At 34.1% G+C, this 20,087-nt stretch overlaps 1 protein-coding gene across 19 annotated transcripts in view; it reads left to right on the top strand.

The window, feature by feature from the left end:
* The window catches only part of ADGRL2 (adhesion G protein-coupled receptor L2), a 204,405-nt gene that overhangs the window by 16,170 nt on the left and 168,148 nt on the right, over positions 1-20,087 (top strand). Inside the window, exon 2 of one of the 19 annotated variants that reach the window (XM_077120490.1) lies at positions 14,473-14,688. The exons of the other annotated variants lie outside the window; for them this stretch is intronic. The gene's annotated coding sequence lies outside the window, so the exon portion shown is untranslated. The remainder of the gene's footprint in view (positions 1-14,472; positions 14,689-20,087) is intronic. 19 annotated transcript variants of the gene reach the window in all.

Below are 20,087 nucleotides of genomic sequence, written 5' to 3'. Positions count from 1 at the left end.
TATTATTTCCTTACTTATACATTTGAATTTTTAGTGCTAAGTATTTATTAGCAATTAAGTATTTTACATCATTTTAGCAATCAAATTGGTGAAATTTAAGTGTTATCATTTAGAGTAAAAAATTTCAAAATCTACTGTCATGGTGATATGGAAGCAGCTTTTTAAGGTAGGACTTCAGTACATATATATTTTTGAAACTTTTATGAGTATATTGCAAATTACTTTATAAAAATATTTCAGTGGGAAGTGGAAGCTCCCTAGGATTGGTCGTGAGCTTCCTATATGTGAACTTTGAGGTTTACTGATCCTACGTGTGCACGGTAGATATTGAGTTGAATAATAAATGTAGAATAGCTTAGTTTTTGGCTAAATACATATAAATATAAATATTTTTTTAATTCAAAAATTCTTCTATATTTAATCAGAATTTATCTTTCAAAATATAGTACAAATAGCTAATGGTGTATTTGTTTAAACAAAAGCAGATGTTTCCTTTTTTGGAATAAACTTTCAGAACACTATTAATTTAACTAAAACTCTTTAAACCAATTTTTCAAGACTTTAAATTTACAGGCTATATTAGCTGCAGCATTTACAGGGTAAAATTAAGATCATAAAATTAAATATGAATGAACTAAATCTTGATTTTTGGCAGCCTTACCACTCTTCTGTGTTGTGCAAATTACAGTTCTCATCAAGGTCACGAGATATCAAGCAAGAATGTTACAATTTTTCCCATTGTCCCACTTCTTACTCCCAGATTTGATAAATTAAAAAGTATTATGATGCACAGTACCAGGCAATTCTTGCTCTGTGAAAGAATCCTTTTGAGTTATCCTATTGAAAAATACTCGAATCATCTTTTGAAAATCTTATATTTCATGTGTGGGTACAGTCTTTTAAAGTAAAATATGCTTTTATTTAGAGCAGCCGTTCCCGACAATGTTGTACACATGTAAGTGACAGATAAGTGACTTATTTTCTTTAATAATTCACAGTAGATAGATGTATCTTTGGATTTTGAGATGTTATTTCTGGTTTCCTACAATACCATGGAGGTTATTGTGGCAGCACACGTGGTTTTAAAACTGATGCTTAGGATACCTAGTTTGCCAGAATTACCAAACCAAAAGTATGTGTTTGTGTGCATTGATCTTTAAGTATATATTTATGAATATACTTTTTCAACTTTCATTTCTAAGAACAATTTTACCTGTAAATACATTTCCTGTAGTTAATGATTAACTTTTGGAGTTTAATTCTATTCATTTTAGTTTAAAATCATTTATTGATACCCAGTCTTGTGAGATGTACTTTATAAGGATTATGCTCTAGGTACTTAAAATATCCTGAGAGAAAATTTCTTGAGAGAAGCCAACATTTGTACAAATAATTGTAAGATATACTGTAATGGCAAGCCAAAATGAACCATAACGTGAAAGGCTGTGGAAATACAGTAGTCTGAGTGAATTCAGAGTAAATAGTATGCAAAAAGAAATATGATACCTTGGAGAGAGAGAGAGAGAGAGAGAGAGAGAGTGTGTGTGTGTGTGTGTGTAAGAGTATGAACAGCACAGAAAATGGAAAGTGCTAAAACTAAGATGGTAGTTTGGGACATACTTATAAATAAATGGCTTTCTCTGCTGAAATTAGACTTTATCATGTAGGTCATAACTGGCTAATATTTTTGAGAAAATCTTAATAGGGATTTTAACGAATGAATTAGAATGGGGAATACTGGAAAGACTAATTATAAGGTGTGGATGATAGTCCAGACGAAAGGCAATGGATGTGACAGATGAGAGAGAAGTGTGGTAATGATAGGATAAAATTGGGCAGTTGATTGAATATGAGGGAGAGGAAGAGCTAAAAATCAAAGCCTAGACTCAAGAGTCTAAGCCTAGTTAGGAAAAAGGGAGGAGAAATAAGCCCATTTTTCTGATGATACTTTGAGGTATGTGCATGAAGCCTAAAGAATACCAGTTGCAAATAAAAACACTTGGTTAGCATTGACATGTATATATTTTTAATGTGATCTTTGTGAAAAAACATAATTTTGCTTCTTTTATGAAGGCTTCTCAAAATATTCTTGAGAATATTTACATATGTATAAATGACAGTCCTGTTTTTTTCAAATATTGATATAAAGTAAAAAAAAATACGGGTTTGAGGCTATGAGGTGTAGGTTTTGGTTTATTTGTATTTTATGTGAGGTGTCTACCAGGTAGTCAAGACTTTTTAAAAGTCAGCTATTATAATTTGGTTGGAGAGAAACTTTTCTTTTGTTAAATAATACCTTTGTTGAGATTAAATCTGATCAACCTTTATAAAAATTGATGCTCTGATACTAAAAACAAAGTATTGATGTTGCCCTGTCCATATGAAAGTGTCAGTTCCTTCTGCTTACGCTTTTACTGTGTAGTTTGCTTAAAAAGTTTAATGCTTTGCTAATTTACTCATAATGTCACTTGATTGGATTACCATAGAGAAACCATGCAAATGGATTTTTTTTTTGTAGTTCTTTTCTCTGGACTACAATTAGAGCTCTAAAATCCCCGCCCACAAATCATCTCAGACATTAGGATCCTTCCATGTATTAATGTTTTAAAAGGAAGTCAGCAGAGGATTCTAGGGAGAACTGTATCCAGGTTTGAAGGCTTGCTTTTCCTTCTACTGGTCGACCATTCATGCTGAAGACTTAGTTTCATAAGGTAATCAGCGTAAAATAAAGGGAGATGAACTGAATGTGCTGTGTTGAGACTGTAGTATGCATTTTTTTTTGGTTAAAGAACAGAAATATTTAAAGAGGCAGTTTTGATTATAAGGAAATATGTAAAGAAAATGAGTTTTGACAAATTTTAACAAATCCATGGTTGAATCCATTATTTGTGAAACCATCTTGTCATTTTAGCAACTGAGACATTTAATATATTAAATATTATAACTTCGTTGGGCAAAGGTGTCCCAAATTTTAGCTTTGGGCACAATTTCTTGTGCACAAGAAGCCATTCTTCCATAATTTATTTCTTTAATGGATGATTGGGTATCACAATTGGGTTATCTTTTTCTTTAAATTGTGAAATGATAGTTGTTTTTATAGGGGGATAGTCTGGTTGTCTGCCTTCCACAGTCTTCTAGTGATTAAAATTTCATTGTATTCTTGTATTTGTAGCAGAGACTACTGTAAATCACTTTATGTGGTTTGATTTAACGTATGAATAACTAAATTTGTATATTCTAACTGGAGGGATTCAGGATTTTAATTTTGTGAAATACTAGAACAATTTATTGTATTTAGTTTCACGAATGTTATGTGAGAAGTGTATCTTACACAATCAGGACAGACATAAAAATGAACACCATTTTATTTTTTTTGAACACCATTTTTAGAGTAATTAAAATCTGTTAAATTCCATACTTATATTCAGATATATTTCTAGAAGTGAGCTGCTTACATTTACTGTCAGGTTTTTTTATTCACATATTGAAGTAGATTAAATTGCAAATGCTGATGTGAGCAGCTGCGGAAACTTAGAATTTAGAGGGCGCCATGGTTTTTCAATAGCTGCAATAAGTCATAAATACAAAAAAGAATTAATTCACAATGCTCTATACATTATAGGCAGTATCAGAAACCTCAATTACAAGGTAAGGCAGTAGTTTTAATTCTGGTGTAAAATTTATTGGTTTTTCATATAGAGATGAGATATAAGCCCAAGATTAGCTGTTGAGCTGAGTGCTAATGTCAGTTCTGCAATTTTGAGGAAGACGCAAAAAGGCGTGGACTTTGATTTTCTCTTTGTTTTTGTCCTGAATGGTAATAAAAGTGTGTTCCACCCAAACGTTGACCTCTTTCAAAAAGATTTCACTGTTAAGTGAAACTCAGGATTAGTAATGCGTATTTCCTTATGAGACGCTCCAGAGTATTTTTGGTTTAAAAACGATTAGAGAATTGGTTAATTTCATTTGTGTGTGTCTGTGTGTGTGTACATATATCCATACATGCACACATTTAATGAGCTTCGTACAAAGGAAATCTTTTATTTCACAGTAGATGCGACTTTTTCTCTTTTACCATTCCATAGTGTTTTATTGATAAAAACAGAATTCTCTCAGATTCACAATACTGCTTTGAAAATGTGTAGCTGTGGAAGTGACCTTGTCAAAAGTTTTTACAAGAACAAATTTGTCTTATATTTTTCATAAACTTTGAAAGCACATGTTGTATTTATTTACATAATCTATTTTAATTTAAAAACAATTATCAGATATATTCTATCTGTAATTTCAACTTTTATTCATATACATTTTAAATTCATTTAAATATTGTAAATTATAAAATGTTTTTGTAGGTACTGCTAAAATGTAAAGTAGTTTCCATTTAAAGTCATTTAATTCAGTGTCATGATCACAGTTTTGCATTTAGCAATAAATAGCATGGGTGCAAAAAAAACTGTATTCAAAAACTTGTGTTGGAATGCATTATGCTTTACAAAGAATGTAAGCTAAATCAAGTATTTTAATGAAAAACTTCATCAAGGATTATTCTTCTGGAGTTGGGGTCTGAGTTCCAGGTTTAGTTTCCCTTGTAATTGTGGACTTACACAATTCCTCACCTTCTCTGCCTCCCTCCCTCCTTTCTTTCCCATCAAAAATATTTAGTATGAGTCAGATGTTTGCCAGGCATTATGTAAGGATGCCTGGTAGGAGGTTATAGTTTTAAGGTTCTGTTTTCAGTTAGCTCACAATCTTTAAAAAGTGATTCTTTAGATACTTTGTGAGATGGTGTAAGCCCATGGTGCTATGGGTGCCACATGGCCCTGTACTGGTGTGTTTGAAGTTTAGGGAGAGGGAGTTCGATAGTCAAGTGAGGGTTCTAAACCGCGTCTTGCAAGAAGAGTAGCAGTTGGCCACGGGACAAGTTTCAGAGGTGCTTCTAGGCAGAAGGAACAGCATAAGTATGCCAAGAAAGGCACAGAGGGGAGACTAACCTCATGTGGTCCAAGAACATAAAATCTAATTTCTTTAACACTTTAAAAAGATATCCAGGAAATAAGGATGGCCATTCTCAAATTTAGGTGCTAGCTAAAAAGAAATCCATTAAAAATTATAACAATTTTTCAAAAGTTGGCTAATACCTTATTGTATGTATTAATCACAAGGTTATCACACTACTCAGAATCAAGATAAAAGTGAGGAGCAAAAGTCATGGTCTATAAGAAGCCACTTCTCTTTGACATATGTTGAGTTTATCTGCCTATTTGCCTTTTTTTTTTTAATCTTCTGCTTCACTGTATTGTTTCAGTGTCTTGAAAAAGTACATATCTAGAAAATATTTTTTGACTTGGTTTGGAGAGACCAAGTTTTTTTTTTTGAAAAAAAGACAAACAGGATACTGACAAAAGAGATTTTAAAATAGTTTAAAAGCTTAATTGAAGAGGATTATAGATAGCCCAATAACAACTGCCCAACAAATGACACAGATAATAGCTAGGAATTCACTAAGGGAGAGATTTTTTTTTCAGTTTGAGGTGGTTAGTTGGGCTCTGTGACATGACTAATGCTTGAACTGTATTGAGTGCATATGGAATTTCTTTAGATATAAAGGTGGAAAATGCTCTCTGTGTTGATTATAAAATCTTGAGTACAAGTTGATTGGAAAGGCATATTCATAATTACTAAATAAATACCTTTGACAGAAGCAGAGGGTTAGATTAAGTATTTTTGAAGTTAGATCTCTTTGGGATGTATTCCTGCTTTACTTTCTGTCACTTTTTTTTTTTTTTTTAACTTTTTCATCTCCCGCCAATTGAGAGAACAATTTACCTATTGATAAAGTAGAGACAGCTATATTTTGATAATTAAATTACATATGTACTTATCGGAGAAAATCAGCAGTTCTCAGTTCTACCTTTGTCAAAATGACAAGCCCAAGTATTTTCTTTTTCTTATATATAAATTTTTTTTTATGATTGGTTCTAGTTTTATGTGTTTTTGTGGTTTTAGAGTGAAATTGGGAAGGTTAGGATGATGGAGATTGTCTACGAGGATGAAGAGTGAGAATTTGGGTATGAGGATTTTGCAGAAGTTTAGGGAGAAAGGGAATGAAGAGAATGAGAAGGGAATTAAACCCTTTCAGGGTAATAATTCAACAGTGAAGGTGCACCACCTTATAATGAAGTACTTGTTGTACTGATAGCTATATTTGACCCAAACTCAGGATTAGTAATGCATATTTCCTTATGAAGACGCTCCAGAGTATTTTTGGTTTTAAAAACTATTAGAGAATTGGTTAATTTCATTTGTGTGTATCTGTGTGTGTGTACGTATATCCATACATGCGCACATTTAATGAGCTTCATACGAAGAAAATCTTTTATTTCACAGTAGATGCGACTTTTTCTCTTTTATCATTCCAGATTAATGTTCTTTGTTTTTGTAAATAAGTCACCAATTGAAGAATATATGTATAATTCATGCTAAATCAGTGTGTTGCTCTAGAAAGTTTTTCAGGAGACTAATAATGGAGTAGAGGCTTCTTTAATACATGTCACTATATAAAATTTTATTAATGTTAACAGATATTGCACTTTAATCCCCTGGAATGATTGTTTGGTACCAGCAGGAGATTTATTAAGTCCGAATTGTGTGAAATTGTGTGTGCATAAGCTGCCACTTAGATTGTAAAAATGCTATTGAAAACTGTTAAGAAGTTTTAGGTATAATTGGTAGAGAAGTATTAACTGTACTAAAAGAAGTATGTGTATATGGTTGGCCAATGTGCCTTAACCTTTTTATCATTTATCTTCTTGTATTAATGTCACTGAATTATTAATTCATGAACCAGGGTGGAAAGAGTGAAGGCACCATTTAAATGTGTGGCAAATTTATCCTTATCACTAGAGACATGAAAAAAAGTCATTTTGTGTTATCTGTAAAATAGAAAGGACATTTTAAAATCTCATTTACTGTAATCCACTTTACTTCCAGAAAAACACCTAGATTATTACTACCATAGTATAAACTTTTTATTAAAAATTTATAACCTTCTCACTTTTTTGTTTAATATAAATACCATTGATAGAAAAGCTTGGCCTTCATTTATTTTAACATGATACCTATTAGTTGTAGCATAGAAATATTCTTGTGAGTTTTTTGGTATGACTATTAAATTTTAAAAAACATTAGGTTTACAGAAAAAAACTATTGTAATAAAGTGTTATGATCTGAGGGAGCCTAGCTATATGAAGTTGGAAAGCTCTAGAAATACTTATTTTCTATGAGAAAGGGATACATTTATTATGATTTTATAATTATTTGGAAGGTAGGTGATTTTGGCCTTGTAGACTTTTTAGCTTTATAGCAGAAAGTCATGCAATTAAGTTGAATTTTAGCAGTTTCCTGTTGAATATAACGTGGAGCCGGGATAGATTCTGTGCTTCATATGTAGGTGACTAGCAATGGTGATAGAAACTTCTAGGAGTTTGAAGCCACTTTTACAAAGAGCTATTTGAAGCCATCATATTCATGATAGAATACCTCAGGGGTCTTGTCCAAACCTCCTTCTGGTTCAGTCTTCTGTTACTGTTTTGATTAGTTTTACATTCTCTCCTGCCAAACAAAGTAGTAGGACACGTTACTGTGGTAATGTTCTTTGTTTTCTTTTCTAGAGTTTACCCCCAAACATTGTAAGCTGTATATGTGATTCTCGCACACGCACACCTAAACATAAATTTGATTTTGGCCAGTAAAAATAATGCCGTTTTTGGCTGTGTTCTGTTAATTCCAAAACGGTTGACTTACATTAACATTAAATTTCTTAAAATAATACCCTAAAGTTGGTTTGATTATTTTGGCAGATGTTAATAGTTATTAATTCATTGCTTGACTGAATTGTATACAGCGATGTTAATGTGGTGTCTGTTCGTCTTTAGCACAGATTGGCAGACTGCAGCTGACCAGCTGTTTTTGTAAATAAAGTTTTATTGGCTCACAGCCATGGTCGTTTGTTTAGGCATTGTCTATGGCTGCTTTTGCCCCACAACAGCAGAGCTGTGTAGTTGTGACAGAGACTGTGTGACTTACAAAGCCTAAAATATTTACTCTGGTCCTTTACAGAAAAAGTCTCTTGACCCCCGATTTATAGTATCAATCTACATAATTCCTTATTTCTTATCTGTTCCGCTATAAGGGAATACTGTTGATAAATTTAAATTTAAGAGATCTGAAAGTATCACTGGCAAGTTACTCTTAAGAACAATTTTTTGTATTCTTTTCCATTTGGAGTAGCAACAGTAAGTGACTTTTTTCCTTAATGTTTTCTAAATTGAAACCTTTAAAAAAATTGTTAAAAGGTGACAAAAATGTGAGTCTTTTACCAAATGAGGAAGTCTTGGCAAGTAATTTAAGCTTCCAGTCATTTTTCTATGCTTTTTATAACCTGTATTTTTATTAAACAGCACTGTTTTGTGACTGATTTTATAAGAGATTATACAATTATATTTTAAAGTTGACAATCACTTTTTCTAAAAACCACATATACCTTCCCAACTCTATGCTTGAGGAGTTAAGAAGTACTAACATGTATAATTCAATATTTACTTGTTTAAAGAACTTAAGTTATGGTTTTAATTATTTTACATTTACCATTCATTCAGAGTGATTTAGGTCGTTGCTTCTTTCTTAATGGTTGTACTCAGGCTTCTTCGAATAATGTTCTTTAGAGAAATAAGCCATACCAACTACACAGAATGTCAGCCTAACACTGGAAGTAAACGAGTATTCAGTTCATTCACTTACTATAATTTTATCCTTAATGATATTAGATAAGTTAATTATTCAGAAATCATCGATGATTTCTTTTTTTTATATAACCCAAGACTATATATACTATTATTTTAAGTTTTAATTACAAACACAGATATAAAAAGTGTGGTGCATAGGGTTCAGTGGGGACAAACCCTGGTTAAGGGTCAGAACTTGCTCTTTCTTGATGAAGTCCCTGATATTATCTTGCTTTTTGATCAAATGCATAACTTTTTCATGAAGGCAGCATATGAAATATGTGAGCTGAATATTTTGAGGTTATTTTATTATGGTTGTCAATGTGATCTATGAGTAGGTGCCCCCCTTCCCCCATTTTTTTTTTCTGAAATAGCCATTTATTTAGATTTTGTTTGAAAAATATAAGTTGTTAGAATAATTGCTCAGGCATATTTTGATACAAGATACAGTCCTCTAAAGTCTTCCTTAATATCACTTAAGATGAAATCAGGATCATACATGTATATTGGGAATAATTGGAAAAATACTGGAATCATAGATTTATTGTCTTTTCCTACCTGTTCTAGTTTACTAGCTGCCAGAAAGCAATGCACCAGAAATGGAATGGCTTTTAAAAAGGCGGATTTAATGAGTTGCTAGTTTACAGTTCTAAAGCTGAAAAAATGTCCATAGAAGTCTATAGAAATGTCCAATCTAAGGAACCCAGGGAAAGATAACTTGGTTCAAGAAGGCTAATGAAGTTCAGGTTTTTTCTCTCAAGTGGAAGGGCACATGGTGAACACAGTCACAGTTTCTCTGTCATCTGGAAAGGCACATGGTGAACCTGGGCAGGATTCCTCTCTCATCTGGAAGGGCACATGGCAAACAGGGCGTTATCTGCTTGCTTCTTCTCTGGGCTTCTTGTATCATGGAAGCTCCCTGGGAGGCATTTTCCTTCTTCATTGGGCTGGTTTGTGGGCTCTCTGCTTCTTGTGGCAATGTCATTCATCTCTGCTGTCTCTGAATCTCATTCTCCAAAATGTTTCCTCTTTTGTAGGACTTCAGAAACTATCAAGACCCACCCAAATGGATGGAGACATGCCTCTACCTAATCCAGTTTAATAATCACCCTTGATTAAATCATGTCTCCAGGGAGATGATCTAACTACAGTTTCAAACATACAATACTAAATAGGGATTAGAAGAAACGGCTGCCTTTACAAAATGGGATTAGGATTAAAACATGGCTTTTCTAGGGTACATCATCATTTCAGAGCAGCACAGTCCACCCTCTGGACTGTAAAAAAGACATGTTTTCCTCATATACAAAATACATTCAATCCATAACAATATCAGAACCTTAAACCATTCCAGTAACATTTAAATACAAGATTAAAATCAGCACAAAATTTCATCAAAGTTAGTTAAAGGCATGGACATTCCTAAGGCAAAATTTTCTCCATTTGCTCTGGACCTTTGAAAATCACAAGTTATTTGCTGCCAACATACAAAGGAGGAACAGTCATGAAATACACATACGCATTTCCATAGGGAGGAAAGAACACAGGGGTCACTGAACCCTGTTTTGAAAACCCGCAGGGCAAAGTCCATTAGATTTCGGAGTTGGAGAGTCATTTATCTTCGTGGCTTCCGAAAGCAGCAGTCCCACCCTTTCCAAAGGCACAGAGGCCTGCCTTTCTCCCAACATATCTTGGGGGACATTGGGGAGACCACCTTTTTCTCGGCTCCACCCTCTCCAAGTGTTGGGGCTGCCCCTGGGCTTTCTGCCATCTCCGGGGCACACTCTCAACCCCACCATGTGGTGGCAGCCAGGCTTTCCCCAAACCCCAAGGAAGGTGCTTCACCCTCTCCAAGGCCTGAGGTGGCATGACTCTTCCACTGCAGTGAGGTCGAAGGCCCATCCTCTGCCTTTGGGACAAACTTACCCTCTTCACCGGCTTGGGTGGGTCCGCTCTCCTGGCCTGAGGCTTCTTGACTTCAGATCTCAGTCTCCATGGTTTTGCCTCTGAAGTTATCTTTCCTCCAATATGTCCCTTCTCTGAACCCCCCAGTCCAGACTGGCAGTGGCTCTGTTTATACAGGTCCCACAGCCCTCTCCTTGGCTTTCTATGCTTTAGCCTCAGATCATGCCCATCAGACATAAGGAGTTTCCATAAATCCTTCCTGGATAACTCCATGTCCAAGCTTGGCTTTCTGTGAAGTGGCTGGCTGGTTCCACGTTTCGTTAATCTTCACATGGGGCCCTTTTCTCTGGGGTCTCCCTTTCTGGAAGCTCAGAATTTTCAAAAATATCAATTTCTAGTTTCTTTGTACCCAAGAGTTCAGTTTTCAGCCTATCTCTCTCCTGTCACATTTCACTATCAACTATGAGGAGAAACCAGGCTGCACATTCAACATTTAATTTGGAGATCTCTTCTGCTAAATATCCAAGTTCATGGCTTTTAAAATCTGTCTTCCAGCCAAAGCCACTAGTCAATTTTGCCAGGTTTTCTGCTATTTTAAAACAAGGATCACCTTCCTTCCAGTCTGCAATAGTGCAAGCCTCATTTCTGTCTAGAGCCTGATCATAGGATCTTTAGGGTCCATGTTTCTACCAACAATCTCTTCAAAGCATTCTAAGGCCTTCTCTATCAGCCTTCTCACAGCTCTTCCAGATTCTTCCCCTTATCCATTTAAAAAGCTGTTCCAACATGTTTGATATCTGCAAACCACAGCAGCACCCCACTCTTGTTACCAAAATCTGTTCTAGTTTGCTAGCTGCCAGAATGCAATATACTGGAAATGGAATGGCTTTTCAAAAGGGTAATTTAATGAGTTGCTAGTTTACAGTTCTAAGGCTGAGAGACTGTCCATAGACACCTATAGAAATGTCTAATAAAGGCATCTAGGGAAAGATACCTTGGTTCAAGAAAGCTATTGAAGTTCACGTTTTTTCTCTCAAGTGGAAGGGCACAGGGCGAACACAGAGTTTCTCTTTCATCTGGAAAGGCACATGGTGAACATGATCAGGGTTCCTCTCTCATCTGGAAGGACACATAGCGAACAGGGCATCATCTGCTAGCTTCTTCTCCAGGCTTCCTGTTTCATGAAACTCCCCGGGAGGTGTTTTCCTTCTTCATCTCCAAAGGTCATTGGCTTGTGGACTCTGGTTCTCGTGGCTATGTCGTTCTCTGTTCTCTCTGAATCTCTCATTCTCCAAAATGTTTCCTCTTTTATAGGACTTCAGAAACTAATCAAGACCCACCCAAATGGGTGGAGACACGCATCTACCTAATCCAATTTAATAATCACTCTTGATTAAATCACATCTCCCTGGAGATGATCTGATTACAGTTTCGAACATACAATACTGAATAGGGACTAGAAGAAACGGCTGCCTTTACAAAAAGGAATTAGGATTAAAACATGGCTTTTCTAGGGTACATATGTCATTTCAAACCATAGTATGTAGTTGCTGAACTTGAGACTTGGAGGCTTGGGAATTGTCCAAACCCTCATAGTGGCAGATTTAGTAAGGATTGTAGGGTCTGTGCTTCTCATCTCAAACTTGTTTTCTTTTCATCAAGATATTATTAAGTGACTTTTTTCCCTTAATGTTCATATCTCAGTCCAGAAACTGAACCTATGTCTTTTAAATTTTGAGGAGTTTAATAACTGTTTAATGTATATTTTGAACCTTTGTAATTTACTTGCATATTAAATTCTTCTTACAAGATTACTAACTTCTTGAAGATAGCAACCATATCCTCATCTGTTTTAGAATCCCTATAGAACCAAACACAGGACCCATTGATATGTAAGATAAAAGTAAGTAAGTGAATATGTAACACTTATCTTTCAGCAATCTATGTCAAAACATCCAGGATATACTCTCTAGATATTCATTAACTTGAATTGGTATACACATAGTTATATTGCTAATATTATCTATTTTATTGTAAAAGTAAGAATTGCAAATTCAGATGACACTATATAAATTAGGGTTGTTTGCAAATGAATTTTATCTTTTATTGACTACCAAAGGCAATATGCAGTACTTCTCAAAATTGTTTCAGCTTCTTACTGTGTATTCTTTATAGTTAATTTTCCTTTTTTATTTTTAGTATCATTTGACATATTTTACTCAGGTTACTTCTGAGAAAACCCTGATGACAATATTGATGATCTAATATACGGCAGATCCTGGTTCATTATTATTTTATTTAGTGGTTGTATATATAGACCAAGAGGGAATTTGAATATTGATTCAGGGAATGGCTAGTAACAATGATTTATGAACAGAGAATCCAGTGCAGTGAGCTAAACATAAGATTGCATATTATGTGTTACACTGGATTTTTAATTTTATATTTGCCTGTATAGTGAATAGTCATAATCTTATTGCTGTTAACATTAAAGACATTTCTTATGTGGCTGTTAAAATGCAATTCTAATTATATTGGAGGAAATATTTATATATTTCTTTTCTGACTTGTTTTAACACTTCTCAGGTAATTTGGCTGATAAGATTTATCAGTCTAGACTATTTGTTAATTTGTAACACATTTTAAGCAGTTTAAATAGCAATATAAGTGAATAAAATTAAGATAGCTCATTGGAAATAATAAAAATTAAGTTAACATTTAGCTATCATTACCTAAGGGATGTTAGTTTTGCTCATGTAAACATTTCTAAAACCTACTCATTATTCTTTGGGTATTTCATCACTTTCATAATCCCCAAAGACTTTCTTCTATTTCTGTTTTGTATTCTAAAGGAAAAGAAAATAAAACATATAAAGTGAGTAAATTTATCTAATCTGCCTAATTAGTGGAAATAGTGGTTTTACAGCGGGGGCTTAGAGACCAGCCCTGCTTTTTACTTGAGTGGGTTAAGAATTTCCATTTTAAAGTAAAATGGGAATAATATTTATTCCTTCAGGGTAAGATTATATGAAGTCCTATGACCTAACTGTTTAGTTTATTCAGTTTAACTGTCATATTTTGGGAATCTAACTGTGTGCTGGCAGATAGCATTTTATAAGGAATTTGATGGCGAATGTGATCCCTCTGTGGGTGAGGATTTTGTCAACTTTGTTCCTCAGAACACAGTACTTAATAGGTGCTCAGTAAATATTTGTGGCTTTGTAATTAACAAATCCAGCCTTTGCCACTTACTGGCTGAGTTGCTTTACTTCTCCGAGCCTCAGATTTCTGACTTTTGTAATTTCAACTTCGCGTTTTTATAAAGATTAGTGACATGTCTGATATATATTATTTGGCACTTATTACCCAGTTTGGAAATGGTTGCTTAGAAGGAAAAGAATGTTTCTCATCATTTTACTCACAGTTTGTATTCAGCTCTAAAAAATTGCATGAGAAGTCTAGACTATTATGAATTTAGGAGGAAATATAATGACTTATAAAATTGGAGTGTATTGCCTATTTAAAAATAACTTTTCCTTTCCTCCCAAGGAGAATAACGACTATGTTGTAGATGGTTTTTTTTTCCTAATAATACAAAATATTTTAAATAAATAGATTTATGACTTGTTTTTGCTATGAAAGTTGGGGAAGCTTCATGGTACGTGAGGTAATATTTTGACATGTATTTTCACTTTTGTTCTTTTGAAACTTCAGTTGTAGTTTTATGTGCAGTCATAAAATTGGTTTGAAAATGACCGCTATTTATTTTTGTTTTAATTTGTAGGATTGTAATGAAGAGAATGGTAGACAGCAATAGACTATGCCTCTAGTGTCTAGCTACAGGCCTCCTTTTCATGCTCAACCTGATTCCTAGATATTACAGCGGATAACTCATGTAATTTACTTGGAGCATTCCTGAGTTCTTTTCCTTTCTGCTTGTCCTCTAAGCCCTCTGATAGGAGAATTTATTCCTTCACCTTAAAGAAATTTCAGTAAAGGGGTAAGAGCAATAATGTTAAGGGGACTTTAGTATAAATAGTTTAATTAAAGTACTCCAGACTTGATACCAGTATGTACTGCAATTAAACAGAGAAAAAGAGTAGTGGTTGGCCACATGGTTTTAGGATCTCTAACAGGATTTCCAGCTCCAGTTCTCTCCTTGTGGAGAGAAAAAAAAATAGACTCAAACTTGGTAAAAGTCCATTGAATGCCTAGAGCCAAAAAAAGCCTTTCTGATTAGTGATAGCAAACCTTTATTTAGTCATCTTACTGAAGGAAAACTCCCAAGGATGTCCATGTTTTCTCCTGCGTTAGTAAGAGTGAGTTGTAGCCTATCAGAACTGTACCAAAATATTTCTGAAAAATGAATACCCTCAATAGAAATGAATCTGTAATTTATTTTAAAAATTTTCTAAGCCTGTGCATAGAGGAAAAGCGAAATTAGTATCATCCTTTCATGTGTGTGTGTTCGGTACAATACAGAAAAGCAGTTTTCCTTGTGTGTAAAAGTATGTCTCATGATGGTTATAATTTTTTACCCGAAATATGTTCACAAAGACTGATTTTGTAAAGCTAGCTTCTGTTTTCATCTACAGCTGATGTATTTATTGCATCGAGTCTTTAAAGATGCAGTTTTATGGAGGTGTATATTCACATGCCATATATGCATCCAAATTGTAAGATCAGTGGAAACTCAGTATCATATAGCAATGCATCAGACATCACAATAGATTTTTGAGCATTTTCATTCCTCCAAAAAAAGGAAAAAAATAATAAAGGTTAAAGAGCACCAAAAACGTCTGATACTGGCCATCCACCTATTATTTATTTTGGGGGACTTTTTTTTTCCTTTGCTCATTTGTCCATACACTGGATAAAGAGAGCAAACACAAGGTTTTCACAATCATGTGGTCTCACCTTAAAAATTCCATAGTTACTCAGTAAAAACTCCATAGTTACTCAGGCTGTTGTAATCCAACAGCCTTCAAGAATCAAGGCTGTTGGATTACAGTTCAACAGTTTTAGGTGTATCGTTCTAGCTACTCCAGGACACCAAAAACTGCATAATAACAACCTCCAGAATGACCTTTCAACTCTATTTGAAATCTCTCAGTCACTGAACTTTATTTTGTTTCTTTTCTCTTACCCCTTTTAGTCAAGAAGTCTTTCTCAAGCCTACTGTGCCAGAACCAGGTTTATTCGTAAGAGTCATGTCCCACGTTGCCAGGGAGATTTACGCCCCAAGGGGTCCTGCCCCATATGAGACGGGGAGGGTGCGTAGAATTTTAAACTTATGCAAAGCATGATGTTTCACTTTATACAGCGATAGTGCATAGTAACAAGAATGGGTGACTTTGGAAGTTCTTAGGCGTAGATGGCTCTTTTCTGTGGTCTCACACATATAGCTGTTTTGGGTTGAATATCTAGAGTCCCATAAGTAGAAATAAAAACAAAACTTTTGATTTGTGTGGCTTTGCTCTTAATAGAATGCTAATCTTAGTTAACCAGTTTTAGAAAATTTTGGTTTACCTTTACTTTTTCCTCTGATCCCATTAATTTGAAGCATGTTACATACATTCTGCTCTTTTATTTGATGCTTATCAACAGACAACTTTTACTTTTCTTTCTGTTTTGGCCAAATTGACGTCATCACATATAAGGTTTAATATGATTCCTGGTAATGTGACATAAAAATGTGGCTATTATAACTGATTAGTGGTATTTTCCTTTTAAATAATTTTGCTGGCAGTTTAAGGCATGGAATATTTATTGCAGCTAATAAATATAAGTAGGTTACTTCTTAAAGACTGTAGCTGACTGTACATTGTAAGTCGTGTATAAAACATTGAGGGCTGTTGGAATATAAACAATGCTGAGGCTTTTTCCTGGAAGTCACTGTTCAGCTTTGGAAGGTTTAATAGTAATGATGCATTAATTGACTTTTTACATGACAGAGTAATAGGATACTCAGATCTGAAAAAAGGCAGAGGTTTCGTAGACAAAGGCTTGTGGTTTATAGAAACAGGATAGGAAGAAATTGTTTGAATCCTTATTGGAAGGATACGAAAGAAGTGAAGATAGAAGCAGTTTGCACGAATGGCTTGGGTTTTAAAAATCATAGTCATTATAGTTTAAGTAGGAATGTTCTGTTTCTGTTTTTAGTAAGAAATGAGCTGTTACTTAACATTAAGGAGACTGTGTTTTGCACATCTGCATTCCTAATTTCTCTTGCATTTCATACTAAGCTCTCTGAAGTTCTTAGAAACAAGTTTCTTAAAAAATCTAAAGACAAAGAAGTTAGTAATGTAGGGAATGTCTTAAAATAATCTTTTCAGTGTGTTGAAAGGAAATTTAATAGCCCATTTCCACTTTTTTTTTTCTTTCTTGTATTTGGTAGTGAGATGCTATCATTGGGCCTCATTGCTGGTAATTACAGAGTTCGAAGGAGGAGTCTACAACTATTTCTGAGTATATTTTGGCTCTAGGTTGATTTAGGAGCAACGTTTCTTGGGATTTGTTTCCACCGTATTATGTATGTTTATATTCATTCTCTTTTTAGCAGATTGTGGTTTTCTAAGAATTGCAATTTTCATTAACATTTTTTCAAAGTAGGGTTGTTTTTAATTTAGATCACAGGTAAAACCTTTTGAATTGTTTTCAAAGTTGCATTTAAAGTTTGCAGTTTTAAAAATAATTTTATTTGATGTGAAAGTTAATTGCGTATAGATTGTAGAAGTGAGAAAAATATTCTTTTTACTTACTGCAAAAGCAGATGAACTTAAGCTTTATTTGCATAATAGAATCCATAATTTTATAAATTCCGGAAGTTGTTTCTCTTTGTGAGAAACAATAATTTGTGCTAAATCTCATAATAAAGTTATATTTCACAGTCTCAAACCTTAAGTTAAGAATACACTGAATTTTTAGTATAGTTAAAACTGTTCATAGAGTATTCAGTTCGGCCAAAGACCACAAAAGAAGTCTGGGTTGTGTGGTTTCCCCCTCCTTTTCCCCTCACTAACAGAGGTTTTCCTATCTTGGCAGCTGTTTCCTACAAGGCAGTCATCAGTCCCTGATTTCTTCCTTCCCTTTCTTCCCACAAACAAGGACTCTTTGAAATAGCAGATGACCGAAGACAGACTGATCTTGGATCACTTTAAGAAAGTGGAAATGTGTTCAAGAGTTGTGCATGTGGGCAAGCAGCCAGCAGGCATTAGCTCATTGAAATGAAAGTGCTCATTACAACCAAAACTTGGATAGTCAAAATTCTTTGAATCAGGAGCAATCCAAAGGCTGACTTCAGTTTACTTGTAGCAATTTTTTTTTTTACTTGTAGCAAATTAATGCACCTCATCCACACATTGAAATTCTAATTGCTTGAATATAAGAAGCTGTTGACTGATTAGCCTTTTGGATGTGACAGACCATAAAATAATCTGACTTTTCCTTATGCTTTGTATAGGATGGGTGCAGTTTTAAGGCAAGTACTTTGTCATAAAGATGTGAACTGCAGATTTACTTTTGGTTTTGTCTTCTGATTAGTCTGTAGAGCTCAGAGTAAAAAATGAATGGAGAAGCCAGTAGGTTTTTCGGGATGTGTGCCATGTGCTTCCATCTGATTAATTTTTTTTCCATCTGATTAATTTTTGATGTGTCATTCTTTTGATACTTTTGGCATTCAGAGGAGGAAGTGTGCTCCTCTCTTCTGTTTTTTTATTGTTTAATTCTGGACAGAGAAACATGTGCGTTGTCTCAGAAATGGACAATACCAATTATATCCTCCCTCATCATGACCTAAAAAGTCTTACTTGTAGAGAGTTTAAAAATTGGGTTGATATGGGTCATGGAAGGGAAGATAGAGAAACACTTTTATCTCTGAAACTATAGACATAATAAAACAAACTCCTTATTACATACATATCTTGCTAGTTTCGGATGTGATTTTATGGCCCTTCATATTTAAGCACTAGATAATAACTTCATATTAGTTTTTCACATTCTTTTTGATGTAATTGCTGGTAAAGCAACATAATAACTTTATAGTGTGATAGGTGTTTCAAAACATTTAGAATCTGATAGCTTTCCCATTGGAATTACATTTTAGTGAACTGAATAGAAATTATGGTGAGCTGATAATAGAATCACATGGTACATGGAACAACTAGTAAATGTAAAGTAGTTCAGATAATTGAAGTAGAGAACTGAAAGTTATCCATAAAATTTTTATTTCTAAATCTTCCTTTGTACTTTGTTGGCATTTAGTCAACTCTGTGTGAGAATTCATTTTATTTGAGTAATGTAGGTAAGTTCAGAGTGGAGTGGGTATTTCCTTTGCTGTCTGACTTGATAAAACTGTTTTGTTGCAATATCTTAAGAGTGGCTTGAGGCAACTTGATAAGAGTATTATTACTTAGAAGAAAATAATGGGAAATTAATATGAGGAAACTAAGATGTCACTTTAAAGGAAAAAAGCTGTAGTTTCTTATCCCTCAGAGGTAGACCAGCAGGCTAAATAAATTTCTGAACTCATTGCATTTTATATATATTATGAAGTTAGTATCTACTCTGCATCTCCCCAGTACTACCCTAGAATGAAGTAAAATACTTGGCTAGAACCCAGCAAATGACCTGGTTTTATATGATCCTCTGAATTTTTAAATGAGACTCCTGAAATTTTTGTGCTGTCTCCAATTTGAAAAAATGGGTCCTAATGGTTAGTCAGAATTAGTCTTGGCTTTGATTTACTATTCTTGGCGACCCCCGTTCCCTCCCCCTTTTAATTGTGATGTCAACCTTTGAGATACAGTCATAGTCTTGATTATTATTTGGGTCCAGGGGAATCAAGGGATATAGGTTTGATCTTACTACATTATACCTTGCTATAAGAAAAAACTATATGAAAATTTAAAATTTTAAAATGTGTCATTTTATTAAACTTCTTTCTTTATGAATATACAGAGCAATCAGAAATAACAATTTGATAAATGGTGTATAGCAATGCCTTTGTTATACAAATTAAGGTACACATATGTCCCTACTTCCCTTATTTAAACACGTTTAATTACATCTTTAATCTGTCTGACACCATTGCTAGATAAAATTATAGATGATATTGCTGTTACCATCACGAGAAACTAATAATTACGTACTTCAACAAAATTTTGTTTAGAGGCATTATACAGTAATGCTTTGATAAAAATTACTCTATGTCATGGAGAGACATGCTGTATTATTCCAGAATGACTCTCTGAGCTTTAGATGGTTTGCTAAGAAAAATTCAGTATCATTTATATAACTTCTGTGCATTTGTGTATCATGTTTATATACAAATTTTTTTTGGCTTTGTCCATTTTGAGAAGTATAAAGTCTAGAGCTCCAATAGGAACATCTTTCATATTG

The sequence above is a fragment of the Tamandua tetradactyla genome, chromosome 11, assembly GCF_023851605.1.
Source record: "Tamandua tetradactyla isolate mTamTet1 chromosome 11, mTamTet1.pri, whole genome shotgun sequence".
NCBI classification, from domain to species: domain Eukaryota; kingdom Metazoa; phylum Chordata; class Mammalia; order Pilosa; family Myrmecophagidae; genus Tamandua; species Tamandua tetradactyla.
Note: the sequence above shows the minus strand (reverse complement) of the source record. Positions and strands in the feature narration are given on the sequence as shown.